Source organism: Nyctereutes procyonoides, unplaced genomic scaffold (genome assembly GCF_905146905.1).
Source record: "Nyctereutes procyonoides isolate TBG_1078 unplaced genomic scaffold, NYPRO_anot_genome, whole genome shotgun sequence".
NCBI lineage: Eukaryota > Metazoa > Chordata > Mammalia > Carnivora > Canidae > Nyctereutes > Nyctereutes procyonoides.
Window position 1 is genome coordinate 21,746,535 of NW_026575132.1, and position 26,124 is coordinate 21,772,658.

The 26,124-nt window shown below is 34.1% G+C and overlaps 1 protein-coding gene across 1 annotated transcript in view; it reads left to right on the forward strand.

The window, feature by feature from the left end:
* Window positions 1-26,124, forward strand: part of SPAG16 (sperm associated antigen 16) — a 925,123-nt gene that overhangs the window by 898,576 nt on the left and 423 nt on the right. The gene's annotated exons all lie outside the window — the stretch shown is intronic.

A 26,124-nucleotide genomic window follows, 5' to 3' on the forward strand; every position in this document is an offset into this window, starting at 1 on the left:
TATGTTGCCTCAATAAAATGAAACTATCTTCTATAGAAGCAGTCTTGTAATCTCTCTTCTGGAAATTAAAGACATTTTCATGAATCTCAGATGGCTTATGGTTTGCTTATCCTTGTCTTGGTTGGATGTTCTAATACAGTGTTCCTACAGTTATGCCCTATTCTTTGACTGGCAGCCCCTGAAGGAAATAGGTCATGGCAAGGCTAAGCCAAAGCCTGCATTTCTATCACCAAGTGGAAAAGCTTGGTTCAAGAATATCTAGAGTTGGGGGGGGGGGGATTTTTCTCTCTCTTTGACTAGTTCATTGAATAACAAAAATAACAAATAACTTTGCATAAAAAGTAAGCAATAGATTGGATTAAGTATGTAATAGATGGGAATTATCTTTTTTCTAGAACTAAAAATACTAAAAATATTTTTCATAAATGTTTTTGCCTAAATTATAAAATAGTTATCCAGTAAATTAGGTTGCCATTTTATTAATTAGGATCAGTTAAGTCAAAATGTGTGTTTTATGTGCAGAGTTAAAACATTCTATACATCTTCAGAGACATGTTTGCATTTCACTGAAAATGAAAATATTTTTAGAAGTTCTATGCTTTATAACACATATAGCATTAAACTAAAAAAAGGAAAAAATATGTGAGAAATATTGAAGATATTAATACCTAGAAAAAAGAAACATCAAAGTTTTGGATTTGCTCTAAAAATAACTTTTAAAGGGCTAATATTGTGCTATTTTGACAAAACTCCTAATTTAGAAATGTCTAATCTTTTAATGGAATCTCTTTAGTCATAAGAAATGTACCACCAGGACTGTGTAATCAATGTGAAGCAGATGGTGGAACAATTATCTGGTGTATTTAGGCACTACCATTGGCCAATTTGGAGTATGGGCCAGGAATTCATTCCGGTTGTTTTTTTTTTTTTTTTCCAAATTTTCTTAGTCTGTTGGATAATGCCTCCTAATGAAAATCTTTGTATTATTCTAGTTTCCATAGTACAAGCTGCGTGTACATAGGCAACTCTTTTTAAGTCTAGTTGGAGCTATACAATGATGACATTAGGAATCAAATTTTTGAGTGATTATTTTTCAGTATCAGCATGGCTTACTGTCATCAATTCTTTGGGTAGATAATTGTCGCCTACACGAGCATACAAACTGAAAGCATTAATGAAATACTAAAATATTTAAAATCAATGGTATGATTCATAATTTTGATAAACTAATCTTGAATTCTACTTGAGTTATGTACAAGAGGTAAAGACAAAGAATTTAAGTTACCTAGATTTTAGCAATTAGTAGTATCCTCTTAAGTAACTGTCTTCTCTCTCTATATATATACATATATGTATTCAAATTTCTAATTACAGTTGAAAAGGATCCATTGATCTCATTGGGGCTTCAAGTTTGTTTTTCTAACACATTTTTATATTTAGTATCTTTAGTATCTAGCTGTTTAGATGCTAACAGCATTGCCTAGTGCATATGGTACATATATCTGGTTCTAAAATGAGTTGAACTTCCTAATTTAAATTCTAAATATAAGAAATGACTATACAATAATCATATGTCATTAATTTTTAACTTTTGTTTTTTAAACATATGTACTGGGATCCCTGGGTGGCGCAGCGGTTCAGCGCCTGCCTTTGGCCCAGGGCGTGATCCTGGAGACCCGGGATTGAATCCCACGTCGGGATCCCGGTGCATGGAGCCTGCTTCTCCCTCTGCCTATGTCTCTGCCTCTCTCTCTATGTGTGTGACTATCATTAAAAAAAAAATTAAACATATGTACTAGTAAAGAAAACAATATAATGAACATTATTTGCTCGTCACCTGGGTTTAACAACTATCAAGATTTTGTCAATTTTGTTTCATCAGTCCCCTCCCCTCATTTTCGTGTGTTTTATTGTGATTTCCAAACAATATTTTTTTAAGTTTAAACACTGTAACAAAAATAATGTAGTTCCTTAAGATAATGACTTTGTAAAACTTTATTTTAGAAAATAGCTGAAATAATATTTTTTTAGGATTCTATTCAGAATTCTAAAGAACCATATCAAGGTCTTAATATGTGCAAAATTGTCACTGAAACTTAGAAGAGCCCTTAAAAAGACAGTTTTAAGTTAAGACACTGAGGCCTTATAAAAACTGTGATATATTTTTCTAATTTTAGAGAGTATAGCAATCTTATTCATTATTTCATTTAAAAAAATTCAATGTAACTTACTAAGATGATTGGTATAATCTTTTGGGAGGTATAATCTAGTATATGAATGTTACTCAGATATTAATAATCATAGTATCAGACATGAAAAAGAGGCCTGAATTTGTGGAATATTTTTCATTTTCTAACACAGATTGCCTGTCACACAGGTGTTCAGCTCTTTGTGTTCCTTTGCAATGGTAATTCCCATTTCACCCCCACTCTTCCTGCAGCTTTCTTTAGGATTTTACTGCATTTTATAATCTTACTGCAAATCAGAGGACCCAAACATCATCATGGTGTTTAATAATCACGCTGATTTCTTAATAAAGCCAGATGCCATATTTTATGCATATGAGCCTTTTAAGAATTAAGTGTATGGAATGACATGGATTGCCAAATAGAAAGATAATGGAAAGTAAAGAATTGTTTCAATGGCCCAGAATGTGGCTTATTTTCTTCTCTAATGAAAACATTGGCTCTGGTTTTGCACAGCTAGAATGACTATCTGAAGGTTTTTTTTTTTTCCCTAGGCAAAGTATCCATTCTTCTTTAATAAGAGTATCTTGGTCTCTTTGGGCAATTCTACTTGTGCACTCTTAATTTTTGCATGGGCACATATTCCTGATCTACTGCACCCTTCTACCTGCCATTTATATAATTAGTTCAGGAATGATCCGAACACATGATCTAAGCTAGCTAATCAGGGATATTTTTACCCAGTATGAAACTGCTGGGCAATAGAGGTACTGGGAGGCTATGAACCTGAATCTGCTGGAGCCACCAAGTGGAGAAAGCTAGCCTGGGAGTGAATCCACACTGCAGAAAGCAGAGCTGAGAGACAATGAGAGAGGGTACTTATATCATTTTAGCTTCTTTTCCCAACAATTTCTGAGTTATAAATATTTTTAACTATCTTTTCTCTTTGACACTTTGGGTGGATTTTCTTTCTATTTGCAACTGAAAAAGTTAGATTTGTCTGAATACATGGAATGTTAGAACAATTTTTTAAAAAATAACTGCCCTTTTAATTCATGCACGTATCGAAATCATTATATCTCATTACTTTGACCCCAAGTATTTATCAGTGCCTTTAATCTCAAATTGTCTTCTAGCTCCTTGCAAAAGCCCATTTGATGCAAGTTGAATGCCAGTGAAAATATGTGAGGGAGAAAAACTGAAAAAGGAACTAACTTAACTCACAGGAAGATGGCAGAAAAGGAAGATTCCAACCTCACTTCCTCCCTTGGACCCACTTAGGGTTCAACCATATATAAAGCAGCTCTGAGAATGATGTGAAAACTAGTAAAATAGCTCCACAGTTGAAGATACAAAAAGGCCAAGGTGACAGGCATAAGGAGGGCACTTGATGGGATGAGCACTGGGTGTCATACTATATGTTGGCAAACTGAATTTAAATAAAATATTTTGTTTTAAAAAGCCACATCAAGAAGAGTAGGAGGGGAAGTTCCTGTACTCTGATCAGGAACCAAACACCCCATGTGGCAGCCCAGCAAACAGGAAGGAAAGCACAGGCATGAGGTCCTCAAGGGGTTTAAGCCCCATATTGGGCACCACTCACCTTGGGGATCTACATTGGGAAGACAAGCACCCATAATGCCTGGCTTTGATAACCAGTGGGTGCAACTCTGGGAGCTTTGAAAATTAATATTAGCCTCAGGGGAGCTATAAGAAACAGACTTTGCTCTTAAAGGGCCCTCACAATATCCCTTGCTCTGAGACCTATCACAGAGACAGCATTTTGAAAAGCAACTGGGCCATATATGAAGCAGATTTATTGGGTAGTTTTAAGGTGTGTGCCAGAGAGTCACAGATATGTAGAAACTTTCTCTGCAAATGGAAGGCTGACTGGTACCATTTTCTTGCCCTCCTTTATTCTCACTGGCCCAATGCTGGCAGGTGTCAGTTTTGACACTTTTCATTTACCTTGCCCAGCCCTAGCATTTTTCTGTGGACCCACTCTGCCCAACCTTCTGTCCTGGCAGATAGCCTTGATCAGGATCAGCACACCCCTAAGAGGCTATCTACCCAACTTATTCAAGGCAATCTCAACCAGGACCAGTGGACTCTCCTAAGCAACTCCTATCCTAGGAAGGGGGAAGGAAGGGGGTGGATTGGGGTGGGTAGCCAGCCCTGCCCACCACCACACCTGCAAGAGCCTTAGCTGAACACCTCAAGATACTGTGCTGGGGGGACATCCCTACCAACCAGCATGCCCACAGTTGTCTCAGTTCAGTCACATAAGGAGGGTGAATACAGCCTACACTGGAGACCTCACTTGTGCATCTGGTAACCAGAGAGAATTGTGTTTCTGGGCTGCACAGGAGGCCTTCAGCTTCAAGCCACTACTTTCAAAACCAAGAGCTGTAGATGATTTGACTGATACATAAAAACAGGGTGTCAAAATGAGACAGAAAATTATGTTCCATACAAAAGAATAAGACAAAGCCACAGAAAAGTGCTAAAATAAAAAAGGATAATGGTAACAGATTCTAACCAGACTTGAGAGAAGAGTAGGAATTTAGTGATATCAACAGAAGACTAGAAAAAAATATTTTTAAATTAAGAACCAAGCAGAACTAAAAAAGAAACAAACTGAAATGAACACAAGAGAGAACAGCAGATGAGAGAATTCAGAAGAATAGGCTAGGAATCTGGAAGACAGAGTAATGGAAAACAACCAAACTGAAGAGCCAAAAGAAAGAATTATTCAAAAAATGAAGTTAGGTTAAAGGACCTCTGCAATAACATCCAGTGTGACAACATTTGCATTTTAGGAGTCCCAGGAGGACAAGAGAGAAAAGGGTCAGAAAACTTTGAAACTTATCTGGGGAGGGAAGCAGGTATCCAGATCCAGAAAAGATAAGATGAACCCAAGGAGATCTACACTAAGACATAGTAATTAAAAAGTTAAAAATTAAAGACAGAGAATCTTAAAATCAGCAAGAGAAAAGCAACTAGTTTTGTACAAGGAGATCACCATAAGATTATCAGCTTATGAGGCCAGAAAGATGTGGCATAATAAAGTCAAAGTGCTAAAAAGCAAAGCAAAACAAAACAAAAACAACAACCAAGAATCCTCTACCCAACAAGGTTATCATTCAAAATTGAAGGAGAGATAGCTTCCCAGAGAAAATAAAAGTTAAAGGCATTCATCACACCTCAACCAACAGTATAAGAAATTAAAAAAAAAAAAGACGTCCTTTAACATTTCTTTTTGTTTTTTTCCTTTAAGGTTTTATTTATTCATGAGAGACACAGAGAAGCAGGCTCCATGCAGGGAGCCCCATGTGGTACTCCATCCCGGGTCTCCCGGATCATGCCCTGGGCCGCAGGTGGCGCTATACTGCTGAGCCACCCAGAATGCCCTAAAGGAGCTTCTTTTAAACAGAAAAGATAACTAGAAGATAATTATGAAAGATAACATTTCCCTGGTAAAAATGATATGTAGTAAAAGTAGGTCATTATTACTTACAAAGCTAATATGAAGGTTAAAATACAGAAGTTAAATCAACTATACCTACAATAATTAGTCAAGAGATACACAAAATACAAAGTTATAAAATGTCAAATACATAAGACATGAAGAGGGGAAGAGTAACAATGTAGTGCTTTTAGAATGTGTTTGAACTTCCCGGGCTATCAACTTAACACTCTGTGTATATAGGGTCTATTTTATGTATGAACCTCATGGTAACTGCAAACCAAAAACATGTAATAGATAACCAAAGAATAAAAAGGAATCCAATTATTCTACTAAAGATAGTCATTAAATTAGAAAGGAGGAGAGCAAGAGAATTGCAAAGAAACAGAAAAAGACTGCAAAACAACCAGACAATCCAAATGGCAATAAGTACATACCTTTCAATAATTTAAGTGCAAATGCTCTAATTAAAAAAAAAAATACAGGTGACTGAATGGGTAAAAAAATAAGACCCATCTACATGCTGGCTACAAGAAACTCATGTCAGACCTAAAGTCAGATATAGACTGTAAATAAAGGAATAAAAAAAGATATGCCGTACAAATAGAAGCCAAAAAAGCTGAGGTAGCAATACTTAGACAAAATGGACTTTAAAACAAAAGCTGTAAAGAGACAAGAGCATTATATAATAAGGTATTATCCAACAAGAGGATAAGCAATTATAAATATTTTTGCATAAAATACAGGAGTACATAAATATATAAATTCTACTTATCCATGGATATATCATCCAGACTGAAAATCAGTAAAAGTGACTTTGAACAATAAATAAACCAGATGAACTTAACACATACATACAGAAAGTCCATCCAAAGATAGCAGAACACATTCTTTTCAAGGCACATGAAACATTCTCTAAGATAGAAGATGTTAGTTCACAAATTTCAGTAAGATTGAAATTATATTGAGCATCTTTTCTGAGCACAAGCATATGAAACTAGACCTACAAAAACAGAAACAAAAAAACAATAAGGAAAAACCTAGGCTAAACAGAATGCAACTAAAAAACCAATAGGTCAAAGAAAAAAAAAAAACCTGTATACAAATGGAGGATCCCTGTGTGGCTCAGCGGTTCAGCACCTGCCTTTGGTTCAGGGTGTGGTCCTGGAGTCCCAGGATGGAGTCCCACTGGGCTCCCGGCATGGAGCCTGCGTATCCCTCTGCCTGTCTCTCTCTCTCTCTCTCTCTCTCTCTCTCTCTATCATGAATGAAATCTTTTTAAAAAGTGAAAATGGAATCACATTCTATAGTAAATACAGTTCTAAGAGGGAAGTTTATGGAGATACAGGCTTACCTCAAAAAATCCAGAAATCTCAAGAACTTTCCACCTAAAGGAACTAGAAAAAGAAGAATGACTTATAACAAAACTGAATCCATGATCAAAAAACTCCCAGTGAACAAAATTAAGGACCAGAGGGTTCACTGTTATATTCTACCAAACACTTAAAGAATACTTATCCTTCTAAACTATTCCCAAAAACTTGAAACGGAAAGAACATTTCCAAATTTATGAGGCCAGCATCACCCTGATATAAAAACAAGACAAAAACAGTACCAAAAAAAAAATTACAGACCAGTATCAGTGATGAATATAGAAGCAAAAATCCTCAAAATATTAGCAAACCAAATTCAACAATACATCAAAATAACCATTGACCAAAATCAAGTGGGTTTAATTGTAGGGATACAAGAATAGTTCAGTAAACACAATCAAGGTGATACACTTCATTAACACAATGAAAGATAAAAACCCTATCTGAATATGCAGGAAAAATAACATTTAATGAAATTCAATATTCATTCATGATACAAACTCTCAACAAAGTGTGTATAGGACAAACATACTTCAAAATAATAAAACCTATATATAAAACCCATAGCTAACATCATACTCATTATTCCTCTTCGATCAGGAAAAAGACAAGGATGCCCTTGACTTTTATTCAGTATACTACTAGAAGTCCAAGCTACAGTAATCAGACAAGAAATAGAAGGTTGGTTAGAAATAAGTAAAATCATTACTATTTGCAGATGATATGATAAAGAAGCAAAAAGAGAAGTTAAGGAAACTAGTTTGTTTAAAATAGCATTAAAAGCATAAAATACCTATGAATAAATTTAACCAAGGACATAAATAAACTAGAAGACATTGACAAAAGAAAGAGGACAAAACAAATGGAATGATATACCATGCTCATGAATAGTAAGACGTTCATACTACTCAAAATATTCCACATATTCAAAGTAATCCTTATCAAATATCAATAGCATTTTTCACAGAATTAGAACAAATAATTCTAAAATTAGCATGGATCCACAAAAGACCCTGAATAGGCAAGCAATCTCGAGAAAGAACAAAAGTGGACGTATCACACTTCCAGATTTCTAACTACACTGCACTGCTATCATAATCAAAAACACATAGATCAGTGGAGCAGAATAGAGTCTAGAAGTATACCCACACTTATATGGTCAATCTAGGACAATTGAGGCAATATTTACAGTGAGGAAAAGACGGTCTCTTCAATAAATAGTGTTGGAAAAACTGGACTACTTTCTTTCACCATACACAAAAGTAAAGTCAAAATGGACTAAAGACCTAATTGTGAGACCCTGGAACCACAAAATTCCGGAAAGAGAATATAGGCAGTTAACATCAATCTTAGCAATATATATGTTTTTTGGCTCCTCAGGCAAGGGCAATAAAAGCAAAAATAAACAATTAGGATTACACCAAACTAGAAAGCTTTGGCACAGCAAAGAAACTGAATGGGATAAGATGGTTACAAATGATATATTTGAAAAAGGTTTAATACCCACAATATACCCAAACAAAACAAAAACTAATTTGAAATGGTAATATGCACCCCTATGCGTATCGCAGCATCATTAATAATAGCCAAGATAGAGAAGCAACTGAAGTATATCAATAGATGGATTCGGAAGATGTAGCATACACATACCACACACACCCCCAAAGGAATATTCCGCCATAAAAAAGAATGAAATCTTGCCATTTGCAACAGCTTGGATGCACCTAAAGGACATTATGTTAAGTGAAATAAATCCTACCAAAAAGGACAAACGCTGTATGATTTCACTTATATATGGAATAAAAAGGGAAGAAGAAAGAATAAAAAAATGGAAAGTCACAAATACGGAGACCAAAGTGATGGTTGCCACAGAGTTGGAGAGGGATGGGTGAAATAGGTGAAGGGGATTGTTTGCAGCTATAAGACTTTTTTTTTATAAAGCTATAAAAAAATCACAGATATGTAAAATACAACATAAGGAATATAGTCAATGATATAGCTTTGTAAGATGACTACATGTATCGTGGTGGGCATTTTGTAATGTATGTAAAATGTTGAATTTCTGTTTTGTATAACTAAACAATGTATGTCAAGTGTAGTTCAATGAAGATAACACTTAAAATTTTAAGCATTAAAAAGAAGAATAATCACATATCACTTTAAATTTTCTATGAGGTATAAAGCCAGGTCACCAGAATGTAATATGCTAGAATATTGCTTTAGATATTCATAAAGATGCCTTCATAGAATTATGAAGTTAATATAAATTTAGCCCTTCATGTAGCAGCCAAATTAGCTTAGCTTTCTAGCATAACTACTCTCCTTTCTCCCCAGGCTGTAGAATAGAAAAAGTTTATAGACAATTTGGGTTGGCATTCTTGCACTAACAGTAGCTCTGTTATCTTGATGATGTTACTTAACTTCACTGTAATTCAATATCTTTACCTATAAAATTGAAAATGTTTACTTCACATGCAGTTTTTCAAAATTACATAATAGAAAACGTTCAGAAAACAGTAGATCATAAATGGAAAGCAGTGATTTTATCTTTTATTATCAACCACTTCAAATCATTTTAAAGTTAGCATGTCAATTAGGTGTTAGATCTGTATTTCCTTGGATTTGGAATTTAGGCAGTCTATGATTTCAGAGAGTTTAAGGACTTATCTAAAAACCAGCAGATTATTCTAATTTTAAACATTTAGCCCCTCTAAACATATACAGGACTTTCACATTTGATTTGTTTTTGCTTTTTGGGGTAGGGAGTATCATTTTGTCTATAATTCTTATCACTTAGCCACTTTCCTCCAATGGATTGACGTTGCTCTTGAGTAGGAAGAATGAAGTTCTAAAAATAAGAATACAACTATTACTAATTCGCCACCTCAACATTAACTAATGGAAGCTGACAGTATTTTCTTTCCCACAGGAAAAAAAAAACCCTCCATGCTTAGGAAGTGCTATTTCTTCATAATGAAGTTAGTGCTGACACAAATCTATGAAGAGAAAAACTCCTAAAATGTTAGAACTCCATAAGTCTGAAAATGTAGTAAATGTTATGGTTTAAACAGTGAAAAATGAGAAATACTAAAGGTGGTTTTATTACTTTATAATATAAAAATTAAAGTTTTAATTAAATTTTTATTATAAAATATAAGCCTTTGGGTCCTTTTTCAACTCATGAACAGTGGGGAAGAAAATATCACAGTCTATGACTTGCTCTGAACCACACTGTGCCATAGCTTATTTGATCCCCAGAAATGAACCAAAACTAGATTTTCCTCTGACATCACTAAATGATTTTCTGAAATGTTTGCAAAGCTCCAGGTGCATAGGGTCCCTGAATAAATATTATTTCAACACTGATCAGCTGCATAGGTGAGGACCAAGTTAGGAAACAGGTCTACAAGGATTTCTTAATGAAAGCAGGTGGCTGTTGATATTCTAAATAGATTCAATAATTAGAACATTTTTAGGACTTTAGGTGCACCTCACAAGGGATTTCTATAATATTCAGAAGACAGCTCATGTAGGAAAGCACCTGTTCAAAAAGATATTCATTCTTTCTCTCCTACTAGGGGAAAATATTTTATAAGACCAAAGTTCTATTCCTAGTAAGGAAAGACTTTACATTTTGGATTTATTCTGCTAAAATTTAGGAATTTCAATAGTGTCAAAGAACTGCTTTCCTAAACAAGATATGAATTTCATGTGAAAGACAAATATAATTATTGTATTCATTTAAAACTGCTTGTTTAGACCAAACACATAAAACAAACTCTGTGGAGAAAAATTTACATAACATTCCATACTAAATTTAAATAATGGTAGATTTTTATCCTCAGCAACTATTGTATCCATTACATATTATCCACTTGAAGTAAGGTAAGCATATCTGCTTGACTACAATCCTAAATAGATATTGAAGCTTTCCCCCACTCTCTTGCCATTTTCATGCCATGAGGTTTTAGCCAGAGAAACTTAAAATGCATTTATTTATTAACATATGTTTATCCTTTGACACAATCTCTGTTCAAGCAGTACAACCCTACAAGAGAAAAGTTAAGGCCCTTTAGCCAGCATATACACAGTAAAAATACTGGAAAAAAATACTGGAAAAGTTTATAAATTGTTACAGGCACTTAGGCAAGTTAAATTCCCAAGTAATTTTTTTTCTGAAATGTATTGATTAGCAATAGGATGCAAAATAAACTAAATCAAATTCCACATCTCCTTCAATGGTGTTTTTGAAATTCTGAGTAATGACCCAGGTTGAGCCATTAATGCAAATCCTCAAAACTTAAATAGTTTCTTGATACTTTTCATTTGGAGGCATCTTTTAAAGAAACAACAGATGCCTCTCCACATGCATTCTAAAAATCAATACAATTAATCAATAATACTCTCCACAGGTAATAAATGCTGAGAAGCATTTCTGCCTATCTATATTGATCGAGAGAATTGCTTCAAATTGGTTCTGATGTGTATAAAAATCATTTCCTTATTGATCAAAACCTCTTTTCTCCTCTGATATGTTATTTTATATATGGCACGCAATTTTTTTAGACTTTACTTTTGTATATTTGTGATACATTTTCTATGATCTTGTATGAGACTAATTTGAATGAAATGTAAAATGGGTATTTTCGTTTCTTTGGGGGGAATATTTCAAAATTTAAGCAAAGCATGAATAATAAGAAATTACTAAAGTTATTTTAATGAGAAATGTAATGATATATTTCATTAACATTTTCATTATTTATAATAAACTTACAAGTTTTGAGTCTACTTCTTTTCTTATAGCAGAATTTCATTCTTGTAGATATATGTACTTAATCCAGGATGATGTTATTCCTAATGATATAATAGAAAACTACAGTTTTAGTCAACTATTGACTCATAATATGGCTGTCAAATTATATTTTTGTAACATGATCCATTTGTAAGTGAATTTTGTGAACTTTTTGCTACTGTAAGTGCACAGACACAGGGTAAAAAGTGTCTTCTAAATTAACTTTCCAAACAATAAGCTTATAGCTTTGGTATTTACAGCATTTAATGAATCTCATTAAACAGAATTCTATTCACTTGACCCAAATAATATATGAAACCAAGGTTGCCTTGGCTAATAGTACCTTATAACTGATGGCTCATTGGGTAAATGTTACTAGTTCAATGAAAGATTTTTCCAAAGAAGTTCAACTTTCAAAGGTCAACTTTTGATACATTTACTTAGGTAGTGAATTATTACTCCAGTAAAGAAAAATCAAAGATTCCTGTAAACATAATTTAGTAAATTTTAAAATCTACGCTGCCTATTTTCCTTATTTAGATGTTCCATTACAAATGGCATCATTTTGGCCAGTGAATATACAACATTGGAAGGAGTTGAAGCAGTATCTTCTTAAAACTTGACTGCCAGTTTATTTTATTAAACCATTCTATGCAAAGGAGGGAGAGAACATGGCAGAATAGGAGGATTTTAAGCTTGCTCCATCCCATAGATACAAGTAGATAACTCACATCAGTGTAAATAACCCAGAAAATGACTGGCAAAGTGGACTCTCCACAGTTAAATATAGAGAAGAGGCCACATTGAAGAGGGTAGGGAGAGCAGATATGTGGTCAGGGGCTAAAAGGAACTGTGGAACTGTCCATAGGAGGAACACTGTGGTTGTGGAGAAGAGACAGAAGCAGACCTTCACCCCAGACACCTCAGGCAAGGGGAATCCACAGAAGGAAGATGAATCCCCGTATTTGATTTTAAAAACCAGAGGGGGCATAATTTTGCAAGTCCTTAAAATCAGCATGGCTTTTAACATCCAGAACCTTAAATCATCTGGTGTGGCTTTGGGAGAGCCAGGAGAGTAATAGGAAACTGAGTCTCTGACCTTAAAGAGACAGCACAGCCAATAGCCCCCCAGAGATACAGCATAGAAACAGCAGTTTGAAAAATTCCTGAGGTGTACGACACAGAGATTTCTTTACTAATGTCAGAGTGTGTGCTGGAGACACAAGGATTGTTAGGGAACTTCTCTAGGAATGAAGTAGCTGGTGGCTGCCATTTCCCTCCACCAGCCCCCAGTCTAGATACAAGGACACCTTCAGGAACCAGGACAACACCAACACTCTCTACCTAACTTGCTAACTTGCTTGCTAACAGTGTGTGCTACCCCTGCATTTTCCTGCAGACACACAGCCTCCAGTCAGGCTTCAGCTCTAAGTCTCCTCTCCCAGCAAGCACTGATAACACTGCATGCCCCACCACTGTACTCTTCTGTAGATCTGCCTCCTCCAACCCTGCCTGCTTCAGTAAGGCAACTACAAATGCCCTCCTGGAGCAGACCACTGCAGACTTTGCTGGCAATGTGCTTCCCAGCCCAACATTCTCCTACATTCTTGGCAGGAGCCCATTCAAAACGGTGCCACAAGCTGGTGGTGTGCAAGTGGCCTCAACAAGGGCCAGCACTACTACAAGTAACATCTGCCCCTGGTAGAGAAGATAACCACACAACATCAATCCAGCTGCTGCTCAGCAGTGGACTGGGGACAGGCAACTGATCTGACTGCAGGACCTGGCCACCAACAAAGGCTTCTCAGGGGACAACCCAGGGAAAGCACCCTGTAGTTATGTGCTACTACATCTCTTGTAAACACCTGGTCTGACTCAATTCAAGCCCAGGGTAACCCAGACTGACCCACTAACAACACATAGACAAAACCCTACCTATAACTGCCAAATAAAGGCATTGCAGATGACTGGACTGAAGGAAAATGCAGCTAAGCCACAACAGTAAGGTGCATGAAACACACATAGACACCCTTGAAGCACTAGGTTCTGGTAAGGAGGGACACTGCACTTCAGGACCTCTTCATAAGGTCACTATTTTCAAGAGCAGGAGATGTAGCCAACTTTCCTTCCATATAGAAGCAGACAGACAAGATGAGGAGACAGAGAAGTATGTCCCAAATGAAAGAACAGGACAAAATCACAGGAAGGGTGGCTCAGTAGTTGAATGTCTGCCTGTGGCTCAGGTAGTGATCCCAGGATCCTTGGATCAAGTCCCACATCAGGCTCCCCCCAGGGAGCCTATTTCTCCCTCTGCCCTTGTCCCTGACTCTGTGTGTGTGTGTCTCATGAATATATAAATAAAATCTTTTAAAAATAAAACACAGACAAGTAACATGTCTGATAGAGAATTTTAAATAAATGCCATAAAGATACTCACTAGACTGGAGAAGAGAGTGGAAGACCTCAATGAGATCATTAACAAAGAGAGAGAAAACACTAAAAAGGACCAATCAGGGATGAAAAAAACAATTCATGACCATTTTTTACCAGCCCTGTAGAAAATGTTAAAGGGAACCTTTTGAGTGGAAAGAGAAGATCATAAGTAAGAGTAAGAAGTATAGGAAGCACAGAAACAGTAAAATTATGTAGATCTATAAAAATCTATCAAGGGATTCACAAAATGAAATAATGTAAAGATATGTCACCATATACTTAAAACATAAAGGAGAGAATGGATTCAAACTTAAATGACCATCAACTTAATTTAGACTGCTATATGCACAGGATGTTATATACAAACCTAATGGTAACCACAAATCAAAAGCCAGTAATAGATACACAAAAAATAAAAAGAAAGCATATCACTAAAAAAAGGCAGCAAACTGAGAAAGAAATGAGCAAGAGAAGAGACCATCATAAAACAAGTAATGAAATGGCAATATGTATACACCTACCAGTAATTACTTTGAATGTAAATGAAGGGACAAAAAGTCAAGACCCATCTGCCTATAAGAAACTCATCTCAGAATTGAAGATACACTCAGATTGAAGATAAAAGGATGGAAAATCACTTACCATGCAAATAGAAGTGAAAAGAAAGCCAGGGTAGCAATATCTGTACCAGACAAAATAGACTTTAACACAAAGACTATAACAAAAGACAAAGAAGAACACTATTAATCATAAAGGAAATGATCCAACAAGATATAACAATTGTCAATATTTATACACCAAACATGGGAGCACTCAAGTACCGAAAGCAGTTAATAACAGACATAAAAGAAGTAATTGATAATAATACAATAATAGTAGGGGACTTTACCACCCATTTACATCAGGGGATAGATCATTCAAACAGAAAATCAACAAGGAGACAGTGGTTTTGAATGACAATTTGAGCCAGATGGATAGAACAGATATATTCAGAACATTCCATCCTAAAACAGCAGAATACACATGCTTTTCAAGTGCACATGGAACATTCTCCAGAATAAATCACATATTTGGCCACAAAACAGGTCTCAACAACTTCAAAAAGATCAGTCATACCATACATCTTTTCCAACCACAACACTATGAAACTAGAAATAAACTATAAGAAAAAAATCTGGAAAGAAGGCAAATACATGGAGATTTGACAACACACTATTGAACAATGAATGGTTCAACTATGAAATCAAAAAGGAAATTTAAAAAAATACATGGAGACAAATGACAATGAAAGCAGAGCAGGCCAAAATCTTTGAGACACAGAAAAAGCTGTTCTAAGAGGGAAGTTTACAGTAATGTATGCTTACCATAAGCAGCAAGAAAAATCTCAAATAACTGAACCTTACACCTAAGGGAGATAGGAAAAAAAAAAGAACAAACAAAACCCCAAACCAATAGAAGGAATAAATAGAAAAATTAGAGCAGAAATAAATGAAATATAAACCAAAAAAATAATAGAACACATCAATGAAACCAGGGCCTGTTTTTTTTGTTTTTTTTTTATTTTTTATTTATTTATGATAGTCACACGGGGGGGGGGGGCAGAGACATAGGCAGAGGGAGAAGCAGGCTCCATGCACCAGGAGCCCAACATGGGATTCGATCCCAGGTCTCTAGGATCGCGCCCTGGGCCAAAGGCAGGCGCTAAACCGTTGCGCCACCCAGGGATCCCCTGTCTTTTTTTTTTTTTAAGATAAAGTTGATACACCTTTAGCCAGATATATTTTTTTAAAAAAGAAAAAAAGAGTGATGACTCCAATAAAATTAGAAATGAACAAGGAGAAAGAACATAACAGAAATGCAAAGTATTATAAGAGAATGTTATGAAAAATTATATGCCAACAAATTGGACAAGCTAGGATAAATTCCTAGAAACAGAACCTCCCAAATCTGAATCAGGAAAAAAAAAACCCAGAAAATCTGAATAGACCAATTACCAGTAGTGAAATTGAATCATTAATAAACTCCCAACAAAGTCCATGACCAGATGGCTTTACAGGTGAATTCTAGCAAACATTTAAAGATTTAATGCCTACTCCTCTTAAACTGTTCCAAATATAATAGAGGAAGGAAAGCTTCTGAATTCATTCTATGATATCACCATTACCCTGTTACTAAAATCAGACACAACAAAAAAGAGATCTATCGGGCAATAGCTCTGATGAACATAGATGCTAAGATCCCCAGCAAATATTAGCAAACTGAATTCAACAACACATTAAAAAAAATCACTCACCATGATCAACGGGATTTATTCCCAAGATGCAAGAGTGGTTCAATATTCACAAAGCAATCAACACAATACATTACATCAACAAGAGAAAGGACAAAAACCATATGATCCTCTCAATAGATACAGAAAAAGCATTTGACAAGTATGATATCCATTCATAAGAACCCTCCATGAAATAGGTTTAGAGGGAATCTATCTCAATATAATAAAGGCCATATGAAAAACCCACAGCTAACATCATACTTAATGGTGAAAAAAATTAAGAGCTTTTCCCCTAAGACTAGGAACAAGACAAGGATGTCCACTCTTAATATTTTTATTCAACACAGTACTAGAAGTCCTAGCCAAAGCAATCAGAAAAGAAAAAGAAATAAAAGGAAGCCAAATTGGTAAGAAAGGAATAAAATTTTCACTATTTGCAGATGACATACTATATATATATATATATATATATATATATATATATATATATAGCCCTAAATATTCCACTGAAAAGTCTACCAGAATGATACATAAATTCAGGCAGTGGCAGTATATAAAATCATGTACAGAAATCTTTTGCATTTTTTATATCTGAATAATGAAGGAGCAGCAAAAAGAAATTAACAATCCCTTTTACAACTGCATCAAAACTAACATAATACCTAGGAAAAAACTTAACTAAGGAAGTCAAAGATCTGAACTCCAAACACTACAAAATATTGATGAAAGAAACAGAAAATGACACGCAGAAATGGAAAGATATTCCACGTGCATGAGTTGGAAAACAAATATTGTTAGAATGCCCATTGTACTCAAAGCAATCTACAGATTTAACGCAATCCCTATCAAAATACCAACAACATTTTCATCAGAACTAGAACAAATAATCCTAAAATTTGTATGGAAGTACAAAAGATCTCAAATTACCAAATCAATCATGAAAAAGAAGAATAAAGATGGAGGTATCACAATCCCAGATTTCAAGATATACTACCAAAGCTATAGTAACCAGAATGATATGGTACTGGCACAAAAATAGACACATAGATCAATGAAACAGAATAGGGAACCCAGAAATAAACTCATGAATATATACAGTCAATTAATTTTCAACAAAGAAAGCAAGAATATGGAGTGGAAAAAAGACCGTCTCTTCAATAAAGTTGGGAAAACTGAACAGCTACATGCAAAAGAATAAAACTGAACCACTTTCTTACACCGTACACAAAAATAAACTAAAAATGGGTTAAGGATCTAAATATGAGATCCCAAACCATAAGAATTCTAGAAGAGAGCACAGACAATAAGTTCTCTGATGTTGGTCCATCCTTCTAAATATGTCTCCTGAGACAAAGGAAACAAAAGCAAAAATAAACCATTGGGACTACATCGAAATAAAAAGCTCCTTCACAGGAAAGGAAACAACCAACAAAACTAAAAAGCCACCTACTGAATGGAAAAAAATGTTTACAAATGACATATCCAATAAAGTATTAGTATCCAAAATATATAAAAAACTTATAAACACAAAAAAAATCCAATTAAAAATGGGCAGAAGACATGAACAGACATTTCTCCAAAGAAGACATACAAGTGGCCAACAGACACATGAATAATCATCATTAATCCTCACAGAACTGCAAATCAAAACCACAATGAGATATACCTCATATCTGTCAGAATGGCTAAATCCAAAACACAAGGAACAAGTGTTAGCAAGGATGTAGAGAAAAATGAAAAGTTGTACACTGTTGGTGGGAATGCAAAATTGTGTAGCCACTGTAGAAAACAGTATGGAGGTTTCTCAAAAAATTAAAAATAGAACTATCAAATGATCTTGTAATTCACTACTGGGTATTACTTAAAGAATATAGAAACACTGATTTGAAAAGATATATGCACCCCTATGTTTATTGTAGCATTATTTACAATAGCTAAATTATGGAAGTAGCCTAAGTGTCAATAGATGAAGAAGAGGTGTAATATGTATATATACACATATTTATATTTATATTTATATTTATATTTATATTTATATTTATATATGTATGGATTATTACTCAGCCATAAAAAAGAATGTCTTGTTATTTGCAACAGCATGGATGGATCTAGAGAGTATAATGTTAAGCAAAACAGGTTAGAGAAAGACAAACTTATGATTTTATTTGTATGTGAAATGTAAGAAACAAAACAAATGAACAAAGAAAAAATAAACTAGAAAGAGACACTTAACTATAGAGAACCAACTGTATGGATGGGAAGATGGGTAAAATGATGAAGGGAGGATTAAGAGTCCACTTCTCATGATGAGCACTGAGTAATATATAGAATTGTTGAATCACTATATTATATACCTGAAACCCCTGAAACTAATATAACAGTGTATGTTTACCAGAATTTTTTTATTTGTACTTGGAATTTCAGGGAATATGAATTATCATAATGATAACTGAGTTCCCAATAACTGTCCCTTAGATAATTTTATCAGTCTAGTAATTTAACTTTGTCTTTAATTTTAAAGGAACCCTTCCTGCAAAACAAATTAAGTTGAAATCTTTCAACAAAAAAGAATATTCTCTTTTTGTGAGCAACTAGTTTAAAGAATTGTGTAAAATATGCTCACTATATTCAAAAATACTGTTTGGGTGAAGTTGAGAGGATATTAGTCATTATTCAAAGTATAAGCGTCAGAAGGATGATATATTCTGGTTGCTTCCCCTAGAGCAAAAAAATGACATACATTTTTATAACATCTTAATATAAAACACTTATCTAAAGTTGTGGAGGTGTTTTTTGTTTTGATTTTGCTCACTAAGGCATTGTTGAATGTTGGGTACATGGATGGGCTCTTTGAGCTCTAAAAGAATAAAAGTCCCCTCCTTATTCCCAGGAAGCTAATTGTACAATAAGATTCTTGGAGTCAATAAATGCCATTATGGTAACCACAGAAATGAAATTTTGAAATATTTCTTGTACTTAAATAGAAATTAATTTTAAAGTATTCCTAGGAGCAAGCACAGATTTAGCTGGAAACTAGAGCTGCACACCCGAGACATGTTTACTCTGACTCATATTGCATTTTAGTAAGGGCAGCTTAATCACAGTAGGAAAGAACATTGAGCCAATCAATAAAAGTTCATCTGGAGGTATTAGGGCATGATGTAGAGGATAAGAGCTTGAGAGCTCTGGAATCATATAGCCCCCAAGTCCAGGCTCCAATATTTATGTTGTGTAGCCTTGGAGAAGTTGCTTTCATCTCTAAGCCTCATTTTCTTCTTGTATAAAATAGGATATGTGCTAGCACTGTCGAATAGAAATATATGTGAATCACATACATAATTTTAAATTTTTAGTAGCCATGTTTTTAAAAAGCAGGTGAAATTAATTTTAAAATATATTTTATCACATGTAATCAATAAAAAGATTATTAATAAAATATTTCGTATTTTTTTCCTAAAGTCTGAAATCTGGTGAACATTTTGCAATGATAGTGTATTTCAATTTGCACCAGCTGCATTTCCAGTGTTCAATAGCTATACGTGAGTCAAAAATGCTAAAATAGTATAGTGCAGTTATATATCTACCCTATAGGGTTGTAGTAAGGATAAAATGAGATAATATGTATAGAGGACTTAAAACAGTGCTTGGCAAATAACAAGAACTAAAAAAAAAATGTAGTGATGTAAACTGTTACTACTACCACTGAGGATTGATTACAATAGTCTAATGTATTAAGCTGGGGGAAAATGCAAAAAATATGACACGCCCCTGTTCTCCAGTAATTACAAGGTTAAGAAGGTAAGACAAACACACAGTAAACTATAGTTTATGGTGTCTTATTATCACATGAATGGTATAAATAAAATGCAATGAATGCTCAGAATAGGAAGATCTCCACTAAGGATGTCTTACACCTACAAGATGAAGAAAATAGTTTTGAATTTAGTTGACCTTTACTATAAAGATATAGCTGAGGGCCATGGAAATAGCTAAGAAAAATATTTCACCAGGGGGAATAACAGAAGCAACAATTCAAAAGTGGGGAAATGAAAAATATATTCAAGAAATGATGACTATCGTTTTATGGAGAACATAGGATTTGTGTAAAAGTGTACTTGGTTAAGTAAATGCCAAGTTATATGGGAGTGTAGAGATCTTGAAAGTCCTACTAGGATACTAGAACATTATTCATTGTCAGAAAGCCATAGTAAAAAAATAAATAAAAAATAAAAGGCAGATTTTCTTATTTCATCTTAGCTGTTTATAAAATGAGATGATTGGATCTAAAACAAAACCTGAGAATGTCAGAGTTATAAGAAACCTCCTTGTTGCTGTTGTTCCTGCTGCTTTGGGTGTTGTTCTATTCAAATTTATTGGAGTTACATAACTGAAAACAAAAACTTAGGAGTTAATATGCAGATTTTAAAGTAATGAAATTATAATTAAAAGATAATTTGGTATACCATCTCAATAGTCTTGACAAATGAAAGCAAGGACTTTAATATTGTGGACATAACAGTTTTAAATAAGCAAACTATAGAAAATTAGAAAAGAGAATGGATACCACTTGGGTTGATCTTAGAGAAGGAAAAAAGTTGAGAAATGAATGTCACTATAGTTTGAAGTCTGGAAAACAGAGAGAATATAGTATCCAAGATAGAAATGGAAAAACTAGAGATAATTTTGCTAGAAAGGTGAGAGGGATTTAACATGAATCTTTATCAATTGGGATGATTTTTAATATGTGCATTACATATATAATGCATAATATAATATATGCATTACAAGGTTATGTATTTAAGAATTAATGAAGATACATGTCTCCTGCAAGAATATAGATGTTTTAGTTTCAGAGTTTGACAAAGTAGTAAAATCAACACTGAAGAAAAGACGAGATTAACACAGGCAGTAAGCATAAGAGCCTATTTATCTATAAATTCAGTGGCATTCAGGCACCTAGGTGGTTCAGTCAGTTAGGCATCTGCCTTTGGGTCAGGTCATGATCTCAGGATTGTGGGATCAAGCCCCACATTGGGCTCCCTGCTAGTGGAGAGTCTGCTTTTCCCTCTGCCCCTACCCCCACTCATGCTTGCTCTCATTTGCTCTCTTTCTCAAATAAATAAAAATCTTTAAAAAAATTCAGTGGCATTCATAGAAAAACCCCAAAGTACCACACTTTTTTTTTAAAGATTTATTTATTCGTTTACTCATGAGAGACACACAGGCAGAGACATAAGCAGAGGGAGAAGCAGGGAGCCCAATGTGGGACTCGATCCAGGAACCCTGAGATCAGGCCCTGAGCCAAAGGCAGATGTTCAACCACTGAGCCACCCAGGCATCCCCCCAAAGTATCACTCGTATCTGACTCTTAATTTATGAAAGACATACTCAAGTGAGTAAATGAAGCAAGACTTTTGGATAATAAAAATTTTGATCTAAATCCCAGATTTACCTTTTCTGAGTCCCATTTTTCATTAACTAAAGAGGGAAAATCTCTACATCTGAGGGTTAAGTGCAGAACATATGAGGTAACATAGGGAGCTCTAGATGCCCAATAAATGATGGCTAGTATTTCAGGTCATTCTGATAAACCTGAAAGAAAAGAAATGTACCATATCTTATCTACTTAAAAAATGTCATAAGAGCCTTTGTACTCCAATTTATAGCACACCTTAACTTATCATGATTGGTATCAAAAATATTGTAACCTTGAGGCACCTGGCTCACTCAGTCAGTAGAGCATACGACTCCTGATCTTGGGTTGTGTGTTCAAGCCCCATGCTGAGTGTAGAGATTACTTAAAAATAAAATATTTTAAATATATATATTGTAGTCTTTTCTAAAAGATTTTATTTATTTTATTTATTTGAGAGAGAAAGGGAGAGATTGAGAGAGAGAGAGCATAAGCAGGAGGGAGGGGCAGAGGGAGAGGGAGAAGCAGGTTCTCCACTGAATAGGGAGTCCAATACAGGCAGGGCTCCCAGGACCCTTAGATCATGACCTGAGCCAAAGTCAGACACTTAAACAACTAAGAGACCCAAGTGCCTATATATATATATATAGATATATAGATATAGATATATATAGATATATATATTATTATATAAGTGCCTATATATATAAGTGCCTATATATATATATGATTATTATTTATTTATTCATGAAAGACAAAGAGGCAGAGAGAGAAGCTAGGCTCCCTGTAGGGAGCCTGATGCGGGACTCAATCCCAGGACCCTGGGCTCACACCCTGAGTGGAAGGCAGACACTTAACCCTGAGCCACCCAAGTGCCCCTATATATCATAATCTTAAGGAGAATTAGTGTTGTTTGGGAAGTAAGTGCAAAAAAGTTTAAAATAACTCGTGGCTATTCTAAGTATATTCTTAAATTCAAGTTAATTTTCACACATGTATGTACTGATAATTAAAAACTCTTCACTTTGAAAACATGCCAATATTTCCTTTGCACATTCTATTAGCATGCAATTAAGACTTTCAAATTTGTTGGTTTACCCAAAATGATTACGTATACCAAGATAAAATTTTAACACTTGATTTTAATGGGCTAATTTATTCTATAAACTTCTTAAAGAGATTCTATTGCTAATGTGCTTAAATAAGTAGGTATATTCAAATATTCAAGTTTTTATACCAAATCCAATTGAGACAGCTTTGCTCAAGCCAGCTTTTTCTCTCCAGCATGCTTATTTTGCTCCCATTCTCTAAAGTTTGGCCATCCTAATAACAAATGTTAACAAAAGAAGAGAAGCAACTCATTTTTCATATAACTATTCTAATATTTATATTCTATTTGAAAAAGAGTCAACCCTAACTCTGGGAAACAAACTAGGGGTGGTGGAAAGGGGGGAGGGCGGGGTGTGGGGGTGAATGGGTGACGGGCACTGAGGGGGGGCACTTGACGGGATGAGCACTGGGTGTTATTCTGTATGTTGGTAAATTGAACACCAATAAAAAAATAAATTTATTTTAAAAAAAGAAAGAAAAAGAGTCAACTTGGCTATTTCTCTTTTTGAATCAATGTTAATTAACTACTCTGTTTTTTAATCAGATATATTCAAACTGTGGTATTCATGGAATATGTGCATTCATAACTTAGTATAATTATTCTTGTTAGAATACCATGCTAAGTGACATTTTAAATAATCTATTCAGAAATTACATGTTACAAGACAACTGTTTTGGTTAAATTTTGCTATAACATTTTAACAAACTATTTAAAATATAAATATATAATGTATCACTTGTTTTTTGTTATTTCACATGTTTAAGGAGACATTAACTAACATAAACATTAGTACACGTTTTCATAAATTTTCACAGTACAGCTAAAAATTTTATCTTTACCATATTTTTATTTCATTGACCAAGTTGCAGATAAATATTCTTCCTAAATTGGCAGTAAGACTCTGATATTGGGATGACAAATGATTTCTATCCTGATTTATTTTTAATTGCCAATCACCAGTACATTTAGAAAGACACCTATACATATGTCTATAAATACTCCACTTTCTAGAGATACTACCAATAATCATACTGTAATTTTTTTTTGAGAGTGCCACCTCTCTCACACCAACTAGGTACTAATGTAGTAATTGACCCATCCTGGTAAGTAATTCTGAAAATCTTCTAGCCTAGAAATGGTTCAGCATCTCAAGTCCCAGTAAAGTTAATTTTAGGTCAGACATTGTATGCCTTGTAATAATCCCATATACTTTAAAGTTGAACATTATAAATTTATACACATTTTAGGAATAAGTTATTATATACATAATCATTATCTTGCAATCTTCTGTAAATGAGTTAGTTCAAGTAAACCTGAAAAACTTCACCATAAAGTTACTGACTAAAATCTGTTCGATAGAAGACAAATTTTTGAAATACCTGAGGCATGATGCTGCTGAATTATATAATCCCATCATAGGTTCTAGTAGTATATTCTCTATTTTATTGAACTTTCAGAAATTACCAAGAACCTTCATAAATGTTTCCAATTATGATTTTTACAGATTTGACTTCAACAAAAGATAATGGTTTAAAGCTAAATCTCTTCTTTTTCTTTATGAGCCTTGATTCTGTTTCCTTTCAAAAATAGAAAATAACATTTACCTCCTTCCTATCTATCTGTTGCATGAAGACCACAAGAAAAAAGTTACTTGTTTGACTCTTAGGAAAGTCACAAACAGCAATTGTCTATAGAGTGAGGCTAGAAGTGGAATCCATATGTAATGCCTCTGTCAGCAAAGACTTAGTAGAAGAAGGTTTATAATAAATATTCACATCTGCTTCTTTGGACACTCTAATCCATCCTAAGGATCTTTGCTGTGTCAGGTTTTGTTCTAGATGAAGAAGCCCAGTAGTTATAAAGGTTTGTAAATAGACTATATTTATCATGGTTAGCTTTACTTTTATAACTTTTTTTAAATTTTCTTTTTATTTTTTACTTTGATAACTTTTATATTTTCAAAATATTCGTGACACTTTGGTGTATAATTTATGATTAAATATTTCACTGTGACTTTTATGGCAATATCATTAAAGAATTTTTTACTATGAAACAGGCAAATTTTATTTTCACAATATATCATCTACTTAAAATCTATCAATAAGGCATCATTGATAACAATACTATGCTGGATGTGAAAACACAATGACTTAAAGACCAGGCTCTTTAAAGTGATTGTGATTTAATGATAGTTCCCTCCATACCGAACATACCTCCTCTTGAGCAAGATACTTCACCTTTCTAAACCTCTCTTTGTTCATCCATATAATGAAGTTAATATTATTTTATCACTATATTCTTGTAAAGATTATATGAAACTATTCACATCAGGTACAAAATCAATTGACATATACTGTTTAATCAATTTTAAATGTCATTACTGGAATGATAATATGCCTTCTAAGTATGATTAGATAATCCCATAGATAGCCCTAGTATCATACTTATTTACCCCACATACTGACTTTATGTAAACATATTTCATTATTTTTACTTACCTCTAAATTTCCTGATAGTTTGTTACCAGACTTCTTTAATAAAAGCATTAGAATTGGGCTGCTGCTATGTTTTTAACTTGAAGGAAATCATTCACTAAAAATTATACAGTATAAAAATTATGAGAATACTCTGTGCTATATTTAGCTCTTATATAATATAAACTTAGTTTAACAGAATTTTGAATTTTAAATTAGAGTAAAAAAGCCTAAGTCATCCTTGAACTGGAGGTATTTATTTTCACTTCAACTCCAAAAAAAGGTTCATAAGTGTCATAATAAATGTATATTATTATACCTAAGTAAAGATTTAGCATAATTACAAGTTAAAGTATAATGCAAAATTTAAAATGTAAATTATCCATTATATAGGGACAGAGATTTTGAACCTATGCTTTGGACATCTTTTCACAAATAATTTACTTGAAAAACAAACCTGCATTGCTTCATTGCTTTCACGCTCATTTTCTCAAAATTATTTATTAATCCCAAATATAAGGAGATTAGGAGGGCATTTGATAAAGTGGGTAGGACATTAGGTTTCACTTCCTCATTTTAAAATTTTACAATCTTATTGACATGT